Genomic DNA, 13,302 nt, shown 5'->3' with positions numbered 1-13,302 from the left:
ATAAAAAGATAACTTTCCTTCCTCAGACTTTGAAATATCTCAAGAAAGAAATGCCAGATCTGCTGCATTTAAACTAATTTGTGATATTTTTAAAAAGTATTTACATTTTCAACTACGTAAAATCCATTTAACCTGATCATCTGATAGTCAACCATATAAGAAGCTGGGGTTCAAGGACTTATCTGCACCCTTATTGGCAGTTCTGAGCCTAGACATATCAGAGCACATCTAATTCTTTTTTTTTTTAATGTTTATTTATTTTGAGAGAGAGAGAGAGGGAGAGAGTGCACGTGAGTGGATAAGGGGCAGACAGAGATGGAGATCAAGATCCCAAGCAGGTTCCATGCTGTCAGTGCAAAGCCCATTGCAGGGCTTGATCTCATGAACTGTGAGATCATGACCTGAGCCAAAACTCAAGAGTTGGATGCTTAACCAAGTGAGCCACCCAGGCGCCCCGAGCATATCTCATTCTAATGAAGGGCACAAATCTATAGACAAAATAACTTACAATTCAACTATTAGCACAGAATTAATAGATAGATGCAGTGTTCAATTAAGGCAAAGTTCAATTAAGTCCTTTAATTTGAAATTTACTCTGTTACAAAGAGTCAGATGGTCTATGTATTTTCTTAAATTGAGAGGAAAAAAAGAAAATAAATTTAAAAATTTAAAGATGTGCTATATATATGAAGGCCCTGTCTACCACTTGACCCCATTTTCTAAGACTTCCTATCCTATGCACTAAGTGATGGCTACACCGTCCTTTCTGTTTGTTGTTCAAGCATGTCAAGCTTGTTCTTGTCTCTGGGTCCTTTTTGCACTTGCTATTTTCTCTCCCTAGAATGTTCCTGCCACAATTTTTGCATTTCCTCTCAGTTCACAGGTCATCTCCACAGAGATGCCTTCACTTGACTCCATGTTCCTCCAAATGATTTTCTCCCTAACACTTAGCACTACCTGAACTATTTCTTTACTCCTTTATGTCAGTCTCAAATGCTAAGGTACTTATGCCCAGAGTAGAAACCTTGCCCTTTTCTGTTCACCACTGCAAACATGGTTGCCTGGCCTTTATTACAAACTCAATGAATCTTGATTAATGTGATAAATGATTAAAATTAATCTAATGAAAGCATTCAGATTGAAGGACCAGACTTAGGAAACAAGACCTTGCTTTTTAATACTGACATTCCTAATTTAATTAAAATTTATCTTGAAGAAATTCAGCGTAAATAATAAATTAGGTTTGCATTTTCATTCTTGGGAATAGATACCCGATGCCCTGTGCCCTGCTATGTGCTATGACCATGCCTGGGTGCTATGCCAGTTACACTCAGGAAGCCCAGTGGAGTCTGAGAAGCCAATGTGTCTCGTAGCATCAGTGACTGATGCATTCTTAACAAAGTCATGAAATATGAGTAAAATAATTACATTGGGAAAGAACAGTCAAAGGTTACTAGTCTACTCAGTTTTGCCAGCCAGCCACCATATAGTGCCTCCCACTGAGGAACTGAGTGAGTGAGTCTTTGACTCACCAAGCAAAGGCAAGCTATTTCATCTATTCACTTTATATGCTGCTGTGTTTTGGGGTACAGTTAAAATTACATGAAATTGTGCAGGTATTCCTAAAGTTTAAGAAAGTGATCAGCAAGAGCAGATGGGGCAGGCAGGGGTATGAAAAGAACGATGATATTGAATACAGATCTGGGAGTCTGAAGGAGGTCTGAGAATGATGAGAACCTTTGCCAAAACTTAAGCTTCAGAACTTACTGCTTCTTCCTTGGGAACAGCATGTGCTACAGGGTGGGGCAAGATGATTTTACTGCCAGATTTTTGATGCTGTGCTCAATTTAGTTTTCATTGTTTGCATTGGGGGGCTTATTTTGAGTCACATACTCTATTACTGTTAACATAGGAGAACATCTATTAATACTTTGAGTCTTTATTAGAGTTTAAGAAAAAGCTATAATTTAGCTTTAGATGATCTTTTAAAAGTATGCTGAATTTCTAAGTAGGATTTATTTTTAAACTCAAATTTTCCTCTTTATGTCTTCCCATACCAGTTTTCAAGGCAGCACTGGCAAAGAATTTTAAAAATGTATCTATACCTAAAATATTGGAAATGCACTGAGAAGTGTGAACAATACACTAACAATCTTCATATGAATGGCTTTTTGCTACATATGGCAGAACTTGTGAAAAATAAATATTGAATTAGTTAATCTTTCTTAATTTAATGTTTATTATTAATTCTTGAGAATAAAACTACATATAATGGATTCAGATTCTTTCACACGCTGAAGGTATAACTGATACAGATGGTTCTCTTTTGTCCTGAAACTCTCATAAATACTTAAATATATACTTAAAAAAAAGCACAGAGGATGAAATGTACCCGATTTAACAAAAAGTTCTTGAAATAGAGAGGATACTTATTTATTTATTTTTAAAAGACTTTATTTTTTAAGCAATGTCTACACTCAACATGGGGCTTGCATCCATGATGTGATGATCAAGAGTCTCATGCTTTACCACTGAGCCAGCCAGGCGCTCCATTATAGAAAATATTTAAAGAAAATGCGGTATTGTTACTTTCAACTGCTGGTAGTAAAGTGGCAAGTGAATATGCTTTTAAAATTATTATTCAATGTGGTGCCTGGGTGGCGGTGCCTGAAATCAGGCAGTTGAGCATTTGACTTCAGCTCAGGTTCTGATCTCATTGTTCATGGGTTTAAGCCCCATGTTGGGCTCTGTGCTGACAGTCTGAAGCCTGTTTGGGATTCTCCGTCTCCTTCTCTCTCTGACCCTCCCTCACTCACACTCTTTCTCTCAAAAATAAACATTAAAACATTTCTGTGGGGGGCACCTGGATGGCTCAGTCAGTTAAGCATCCAACTTCAGCTCAGGTCAGGATCTCACGAGTTCGAGACCTATGTTGGGCTCTGTGCTGACAACTCAGAGCCTGGAGCCTGCTTTGGATTCTGTCTCCCTCTCTCTCTGCCCCTCCCCCACTCATGTTTTGTCTCTCTCTGTCAAAAATAAATAAACATTAAAAAAATTTTTTTTAAATTATTATTCAATAAATTATAAGACTTTTACATAATCAGCCTATAAATTATAGGCAAATATATATGGCTAATGTGGATTTATGGGCGGATTACATGAGTCTTAGAGCTTGTTGAACAATTTGATTTTTTTTTTTTAATTTTTTTTTTTAACGTTTATTTATTTTTGAGACAGAGACAGAACATTAACAGAGGGGAGGAGCAGAGAGGGAGGGAGACACAGAATCTGAAACAGGCTCCAGGCTCTGAGCTGTCAGCACAGAGCCCGACGCGGGGCTCGAACTCACGGACTGTGAGATCATGACCTGAGCCGAAGTCAGACGCTCAACCGACCAAGCCACCCAGGCACCCCGAACAATTTGATTTTAAATAGCCTAAACATATTGTGGTAGCTAGCCTTCAAGATGGCCTCAATGACATCTAGCTCCTACCATGAATTAGGTGTGTACTCCCCTTCCACAGTGAACAGGGGTTGTTCTAAGTGACCAGTAGAACATGAGAGAAGAGACGGTATATGACTTCCAAGATAATTCCGCTTTCATTTGGGTCATGCTCATTCTCTCTTGTAACATTCTCTCTATAGGAAGCCCAACACTATGTTGAACAATCATATAAAAAGGCCAAAGCATGAGGATCTGATGCCTTCTGACAGCAGGAGTAGGCCAGTGAGAAATTTGGCCATCTCGGGAACAGAATTTCTAGTGAAGTCAAGCATTCAGATAACTGCAGCCCTCACCAATAGTGTGACTGCAACATCATTAAATAGCCTGGGCCATAATCACCGAACAAAGTCACTCCAGGATTCTTGACCTTCAGAATTAAATGTCTGTCATTTAAACTGCTAAGTTTTGGTATAATTTGTTATGCAGCAATAGATAACTAATACACACATCTTCTTGCAACCTATCTGTCCTCTTACTCCATCTTGGTCAAAAGCCAAAATCAACTGGGTAAGTTTTGATTGAAGATTATAGTTACAAATAAAGCTGTGCTTTGCACATGTCTTTTTTGTTTCTCAATTTTTTAAGAGAGTGTGTGTGTTTATTTATTTTGGAACAGATAGAGACAGCATGAGAGCAGGGGAGGGGCAGAGAGAAAGGGAAAGAGAAAGAATCCCAAGTGGGCTCCATCCTGCCAGTGCAGACCTTGACATGGGGCTCGAACTCATGAGAGTGTGAGAAACCTGAGTTGAAAGCGAGTTGAATGCTTAATCAACTGAGCACCCAGGGGCCCGTTCTGGACATTTCTTAAGATATGAATGAGTATATAAGAATAATTTAGATTTACTATCTAATAGTTTTATATCCTGGTTTGGAATTTACCCATGCAGTATTGATGAACAGTGTCAATATGCAAAAAAAAAAAAATATGTAAAAGTCTAGAAAATACAAACTCCTCTTTTGTGACAGCAAACAGATTAGTTGTTGACTGGAAATGGGGGAGTGGGGTGAAGGATTACCAAAAGGTCAGAGGAAATTTTGGGGGGTGATGGTTATGTTCATTATCTTAATTGTACTGATTACTTTATAAGTATATATATGTGTGTGTGTCAAAATTTATCAAATTGTACATTTTAAATGTGTATAGGTTGTTTTTCAAATATGCTTCAATACAGCTGTTTTTAAATATCTGACTACTGTATTCACTATTTACCTAATTCTCAGACTGCCATGATTTTCAAATTACAAGACTGGAATGTTACTAGACTTTTTTACTTTGGGTTCTAGAAAATTAAGAGACTAATAGTTTTATTATATATCAATCTATCCTGATATCATAGAAACAGTTTCATAAGTTATTATAACCTGTGTTGGAAAATTTGAATCGCAGTACTAGTATAATCAAATCTAAAATCTTCTCAGAATAATAAAAATTTATTATGGGAAACATGTTAAGAAAGATGAAGGAAAGATAATTTCATGTTAACATGTAGCATTATAGTACTGAGAATAGTGGGAACTTCAAAGAAACTGAACAAATCTATAATGATCTTTTAAATCCACAAGATTACATTACATAGATTCATTTAGAGTTCTAGTCAACAACTGTCCAGGAAAATTCACCCTTTAACCTTTAAATCCTAATAGGTAATATTTAAGTTGCATTTGTTGCTCTGAACTTACAACTTTTCACCATAGATAAGAAAACTGTCTAGATGATGTAATCATCTGTGTCATTTGCCTATGTTAAAATCAAACTTTTCATATTAATTAAATGTAGTAATTATTACAAAAAAATCACTGCTTGCACAAATTAAATATTAGACACACACACACACACAAATGATAGCGGGTGGGTTTATGTCATTTGCCTCCTTATATTGACAAGAGCATCACATTTAACCTATTTTAATGGTGTCTAAAAAGATATCATTCTAAGATTAAGAAAAATGGTAGTTTTATAAAATATCCAAGTGAAATTTACTGACATAATTAATTTTGGTAACATAGTCGGTAAAACTTTTAAAATACAATGTTCCACAGGATATTTTATTATTTTATCACACCATAATCCTTTTCTATTGTCAGGAGAAAAAAAAAAAAAAACTAGAGAATTTTCTCTCCAAATGTATTTTCCATATTTTTTAAATAAATGGAATGCTAGTATTATTTGAATTTTACTGTTTAACATTTATTTATTTTTGAGACAGAGAGAGACAGAGCATGAATGGGTGGGGGGGGGGGCAGAGAGAGAGGGAGACACAGAATCTGAAACAGGCTCCAGCCTCTGAGCTGTCAGCACAGAGCCTGACACGGGGCTCGAACTCACAGACCGTGAGATCATGACCTGAGCCGAAGTCAGATGCTTAACCTACTGAGCCACCCAGGCGCCCCTGAATTTTACTATTTATACTTTTATGATTAAAATGTTCCTATAAGTAATTGTTTTTCTTATACTAACATATACATACTAATTGTCTTAATCAATAATATTTAAAACAGTGCTATCACTCTTTAATTGCTGAATCCCAAACATGATTCCTGGCTTGGTAATGAAACCTAAATTGATTTTTTTAATTATGAAATATTGAAAACATCATGAAAATGACAAATAATACATAACCAGCTACTCATCACCCAGATATAATAAATATTTTCTTTAAATTGTTGTTGTTTAAAGAAATAAAATATTACAGATACAGCCAGGTCCTAGTCTTCCAAACCATTTCTGCCCCTTCTTCCTGTATTTTAATTTCATATGCTTGTATCTAGTATTGTACATTTTGTTTTAAGCAAAGAGTATTAATGGAAATTCCCAGAAAGGCCAATTAGAAAAGATTTTCAACTTGACTCTTTATCAGAGAATGCAAATTAAAATAACAGAGAGCTACTCTGTCACCTATCAGACTGAAAAAAATTAAAAGTCTCAAGATAAACTTGAAGTGGAGGACAAAAAGGAACTGATGCACCACAGGTATAAGTTGGTACAATATCTTTAGAGAACAATTTAACAATTTTTTGGTAAAATGAAAGATATTCCTAAGCTATAGCCCATAAATTACCCTTCTAGGTATTTACCCAAGAGAAAGTGTCACACGTAAACACTTCAGGAGGCATGCAAGGGTACCGTATTAATAAATGTAATAGCTAACACTTGTTACCATGGCTCCTGTGGGTCAGGCACTGTTCTAAGTCCTTCCTGTGTTTTTACTCTGTTATGCTCATAAGATGCTTACCCCATAGGAAATATACTGCATTTAACAGACCAGTAAACTGAGGCACAGCAGTTTACAACCTGCCAAAGTCACATCACTAGTAAGGGTGGTAACACACACCCAAGCAGTCCAGTTCTGGAGTCTGTTAACCACTACGCTGTAAGGGTCACAGAAGCATTGTATGAAAGAGCAAAAGGATGGAAATCACCCAGGAGTCCATCAAGAGAGGAAGGAACAGACAGGCAACAGTACATTCATGCAGAGCAGAAGACCACAGCTAGTACAATGCATAAGCCATACTGCACAAAGGAGTCTGCATACATTTCAGAAACCTAACTCAGGGAGAACAGGCAAGATGCAGGATGAGCTGTACTGTATGATACCTAAAGTTATCTTCATGATTTATTTCCAACAGCTAAAATAGCTAAAGCAACCTTAGGCTATATTAATGAAAGTAAAGAATCAAGAGCAAAAAACATGGAGGAATCCTTTTTTTCCCTGGGGGTTAAAAACTGTTAATACCTTAAATAATGTGCCAATTCTGAGAACCACAAGACTGATCAACAACTACACTGGATTTTGAAGTAAGCAGCCGGAATGATGGAGGATTTTGCAGCTGTTTAGAGTATTTACGAAAGTCTCTCAAATGAGGGAATAAATCTGCATATGTGCAGGAAAAGACAACGCTCTCCATCATCCTTCTCTTTCCCCATAGCCTTCCTATCAAATGTGTGGGTACACACTACTGACAGGACTTAACTTTTTGACTTATGACAATCATCTTCATAGAGAAACACTAATAAGTACTATAACAACTCTGCTTAACTTTATATACAATAGATGTAGTTTCCTCAAATACATGGAAGAATTTTAAATACCGAATTGTGGGGTGCCTGGGTGGCTCAATCATTTAAGCATCTGACTCTTGGGTCATTATGTCACAGTTCGTGGGATAGAGCTCCACGTCAGGCTCTGTACTGTCAGGGCATGTGGAGCCTGCTTGGGATTCCCTCTCTCCCTGTCTCTGCTCCTCGTCCACTCGTGCACTCTGTCTCTCTCTCCCAAAAACACAAACTAAACTAAAGATACCAAATTGTGCACAAAAAAGATTCACAGAAAACCATACAATGGTAAAAAAAATATGGTTGCTTTTACATGAACAAAAAAGGTGAAGAGATGACAAAAAAATAAATTTTAATTGTTTTTATATTATACAGTCTTACAAGATAGGTCTGCCAAGGAATTTCCCTCTCCTACTGAAATAGACTATCAACAAAAAAGTACTTTCTTTAAGAATACATACCTAAAAGGAGATTTCAGCCTTGAAAACAATAATCTGTACAAGGTCATAGCAGTGAACTCTTTTTCCTCACTACCTAAATGAGCCTTCTCTGTATGATAAACAAGGGAGGACAGTAAAGAGGCCACAACATTGACATCAGCTCATCTAGACCATCAGCCTCCACAGAGCAGGATTACTCTTTATAGAAAAGCAGTCAATCTAAAACAAAGATCTCTGCTGAGGAAAGACTGTTCTAATAAAGACAAACCTTTGAAAGATAAAGAAGTTAAAATGAGCACTGACACACATGGCTAAAATGTTTTCATGAAAACTTAATGGACAAATAAGTGGGGGTATTTTAAATGTTAATTACTCTTAATCTTAGCTGTTGAAAAAACGCTTTAGGTTTGGGTGTGGCAACTCCTTCTGAAAAACGTGTTGGCACTCCGGTGTAGACCTTGCTATGATTTCTTTCCAACATTGGACACACCTTGTTCAAAAGACAAGTGAGTCATAAGAGGCCACAACCCAAAATGTGGTATTCAGCATTTAACTTGCTAATGATACCCCAGAAGTAGCCACAGCTTCTGCTGTGAGAAAAACAGCAGAGGATTAAAAATGACGGCTTCTCTATTTCACTAGAATCAGTTGTGCAAGAATAGTAAAAATACAGTTTAAAGAGTGTCAGATAAGGTAATGAGGAGAAAGGCCACAGGCGGGTTGTGAAAGTGTGCCAACGTCAATAAATGTTACTCAATATTTGTACCACTTAACAAAAATAAGCCAAGCATAAAAGGTGAAAATGGATAGATAAGAAAGGAGAAAACATACACCTGAAACTAAAGTAACATTGTTTGTCAACTAGACTTCCATTAAAAAATAAAAGAAAGGAGAAAACAAAGGCACTAAATGTAAGAGTTGACGAAGCAACTCTGAACTACATTGGTTAAAAACACCAAATGATTGACACCTGGTAACCAATTATCAAACACCTTTTGTATTATCAGTGAAACAAGGCCAATTAGAGTGATGTCTTTCTCCAAAGTCCATAAGCGTATTCATTCATGTTTTAACATCATTTCAATTGTTGTATAGAATTCTTTATCTTAAATTCTTGCACCAGCCACAAAAAGTTACTATTATATATATGATTTATTTACTCATTCTTTCAGTACAGTTTTGTGAATTCTATGATGTTCTATCCTAGTGATGAATTCCTTTTTGGCTCTTATGAGCTCACAGTGTGGTGATGGGCAGAAAACAACACAGATATTTCTGGTTAATAATAATATTATACTATCATAGACTTATATGGGGATTTTATTGCTATCCAGTTCTACTAAAATAAAAGTGATGCAACAGATCACATGTACACTGAACTCAGATAGTGCAATGACCCTTTCATGTACATGATTTTAACAGAAACCCAAGAAGACAATGTTCAAAATGGTGACATTTTAGGAAAAACAATCAAGGGTTAATGAATACCTTTTAGTTGTTTTTGCTTTTATAACCTCCCTCAAGTCACAGTGTGTGGGCAAATGGTCATTTTATACCTTATCTAAGGTCAACCATGTGTTTGTTCTTTTGCCACATAAGTGAAAAAGATCACTATATCTGGAATGCTGAATTTTTAAAAATTATGGTAGAATGGGCACCTGAGTGGCTCAGTTGGTTAAGTATCTGACTCTTGGTTTTGGCTCAGGTCCTGATTTCGAAGTTTGTGAGCCCGAGCCCCACACTGGGCTTCACACTGACAGTTGAGAGCCTACTTGGGATTCTCTTTCTCCTTTCTCTGCCCCTCCCCCCCTCACAGGCACACTCCCTCTCTCTCTCTCAAAATAAATACATAAACTTTAAACAAAATCATGGTACAAGAATCTTACTCTTGAATTATACAAGTTCAGTGCTGGCTAGTTAATGCTGTTACATATTTACATGAAACTATATAAAAGCATAACAGATGAAATACGGGATAGAGTTAAGTTATTATAATTCCATGTTAGATTTTAGTATGTAGGTTTCCACTTTCAATATGAAATCAGTTATTGTCCAAGCACTGTTCTGAGGAATGAGTGTGCACAGTAGTAATAAAAGCAGCCATGGTTCACACTCTTACATAGCATATGGTCTCCTGAGGAAAACAGCAATGAGTGAATAAATGACCACAATGTACGAAGTACTATAGAGGAAAGGAAAACTGAACTGGGAGAATACTACATGCTGAGGATGAGGGAGATTTAAATAGAGCAAAGTAAATGGTGAGGAAGGCCTCCCTAAAAAGGTGACATTTAACCTGATCCCTAACATGATTGAAGGGATCTGCAGTGTGAGCAGCCAAGGACCAGGGAAAAGAGCATTTCAGGAAGAGGCTAGTGTACCCGTGAAGCTTTCAAGATAGGGAACCCTCAGGAAACCAAGGCAAAATCACTGTGCTGGAGCATAGCGAGTGAGGGGCAGAGTGCTAGGGCTGGGGAGAGACTGGTGAGGCTAACCAAGCTGGCCATGCACTGTTAGACCAGCCATACTAAGATGTTTGAACTGAATCCGAAGAGCAGTGTGAAGCCATTAAACGGTTTCGTAAGAGGACATATATGAAATTTTTAAAAGATGACACTGGGCTCCTAAATATAGACAGCAAGTTGCAAGCAACCTACAGGTGAAGCAGGCAGACCAGTTAGAGGCCAATTTTAGTAGTCACATAAGGCACGTGGTGGGCTGAAAAATAGGTAGTAGATGGATTTGGAAAAAAAAATAGATGAAGTCATTGCATAATTTGGAGGTAGAATCAATAGACCTTGCTGATAGGCTGGATACTATGGGTAATGCACAGGAAGGAATAAATAATGTTCAAGAAATCCTGGGAAAGATGGTCCCAATTACTGAGATACAGAACAATGTGGGAGGAACACATTTCGAGGGAATATTAAACATTTTTTTGGACATGTTAAGTTTGAGATACTTATAAGACATCCAAGGAGAGATATGAGGGCAACAAAGTATACAAGACCAGAGCTTCAAAGAGTGGTTTGCAGTGGAGATCTAAACTTTGCAAGTAATGAAGCAAACAAATGGTACTTAAAGCTATGGCTAATGATGAGATCACTGACGGAGAGAGTACGGAGTGTTATATCTACAATTTCAGCATGCGGAAAAATTTCCCGGGGCAATTCTCATTCAGTAGGTTTGGGGTAGGGACTCTGAATCTGCATCTCTGTTCAACTCTCTAGGTCGGTCTCATTCTAGTATCATTCTGTTAAATACTTCTATAGAGACAGAAAATAAGTGAGCCCAGTAGTGAGCTGAGAAACTCTAGCAATTGGTAGCTGGCGGTAAGAGGAGGAGTTTGAGGAACTGAAGCCATAGACCAAGTAGGAGAGGGTGGTCCATGCAATCCATACCACGTTCAAAGGGAAACTAAAAGGTTGGATACTAATAGCAAGACTCTGGTCAGAGTTCTTTTGAGAAAGTTCCTATAAAACAGTGCCAAGAGCAGGCCTTCAGAACAACAGCTTGGCTCAAGTGCTCAGTGAATGTGTGCTTTGTCACTGTAAGGAGAAAACACAGACATTATGTGGAACAGGATTGTTGATGCCTTCTAAGAATGACTACTGCTACACTAAAATCAGGAGAGGACATCATGGAATTGGTACTGGCCATGTTGGAGTTAATGAGCCCTTGGCCAACCCACTTCAATATTACTGAGGGTAGTAAGTGAGCAATACCACTCACTACCCTTGCCTCCTTTTCCGTAGCATACAACTAGCCTAAAGACCCTAGTACTTATTAACGCCTTAAACCAATAGGCTAAGACAAGTTATGAGGCAGATTCATTTCTTTTTCTCGACTTATATTCTGTTAACAACTCCTTTCCTAGCACTCCACGTCCCAATACTGCTCTACTTGCTTAGAACTGTCAATACAGAGTCCTTACCTGTGTCAGACAAACAAACTTCATAACTCTCCCTTTGGTCATTTCTCAAAACTCATCTTATTTCATATAGGCTTTTGTAATAACTAGGTGACTGTACTATTATTATACGCTAACGAGTTTATTATTGCTCACAAATGTGCATTTTAACTGGAGATCTGTGGATACAAACTTTATTTAATTTTATTTTTAGTTTTAGTTTTAAGTAATCTCTACACCCAATGTGGGGCTCAAATTTACAACCCCAAGATAAGAGTCACATGCTTTACTGACTGAGCCAGCCAGGCGCCCCAGTGGATACAAACATTAATTTGAAGGAGTTGAGCTAGTGTTGGAACATTCCTGTATTATTATAGAGGAGATATACTAAGTATAGAGAAGATAATTTTAATAATCCTTAATCAACACCACACAGATTGCTATCTGTTTCACCTGTAAAGTATCCACAGTTTAAGAAGTCTTTGAGTGAATCGCCTGGGAGCAAGCAACCATTTAAAAAGACTGCCAAGAGATTATAAATTATCAGAAAGCTGATTTCATGTTATGGGATAGATGAAAGAATTTGTGAACCACAAATACATCTATGAGTTTGCCTTGTGAAAAATCTACACAAAACCAAAGATTTTCTTTACCAAATAATAAAGTGGAAAGCAGTCCTTAAATGAAGGGGTACAAAGCAAAGACCATCAGTACAAGGCAATCAACATAAATGTGTAGAGGAACCAGATATAAAACAACACAGGGCCAGGATCCATGGAAAACATTCAAACTCAATTTTTGGAAAACACTGTGAGACCACACATAACCTAACTACGGGCCCACCTCATTTCCAGGACCTCAGTGTCCCTGCACTAAATTCCCCATCCCACTGTAGAACAGAAATTAAGGTAGGACTAAGATGCTCTGATTGCAAGGGAAATAAAAAGAGTATCAAGTAGGATTTTGAACCATCATCTTCGATTTCTCACGACTGAAGGTTTACCAGAAGCCAAAACTTCCAGCGCTAACACCAGGACAGTCAAAAAACTTGCTCTGCGCTTTGGCACTATGGGAACAAAACAATGATAACGTGGGGTCTACTTTCCACCAAAAAGTTGAAATCAGTAGCTTGGTTTGAAAAAAATTAGCAGGTAGCATCGGAAGATAGAGTTATCACCAAGATATTCTCCAAAGAGTGGCCAGGCTGAGAAGACAATCAACTGTCATAGGTACCCGGTATAAGTCACTGACATTATTTTTTCACCATCTCACACCAAAACAACACTGGGAACATGTATTAGCAGCTCTTGAAGAGGCCATGATATGAAACAAAAAGAATCAGAGGCAATGCAGTGCCCAGTAGTGTTGAAACCAACATCCTAAAGTGAAATAA

Source organism: Panthera uncia (genome assembly GCF_023721935.1).
Source record: "Panthera uncia isolate 11264 chromosome A1 unlocalized genomic scaffold, Puncia_PCG_1.0 HiC_scaffold_17, whole genome shotgun sequence".
NCBI lineage: Eukaryota > Metazoa > Chordata > Mammalia > Carnivora > Felidae > Panthera > Panthera uncia.
The sequence above is the reverse complement of the archived record's forward strand: the minus strand, read 5'-3'. Positions refer to the sequence as shown.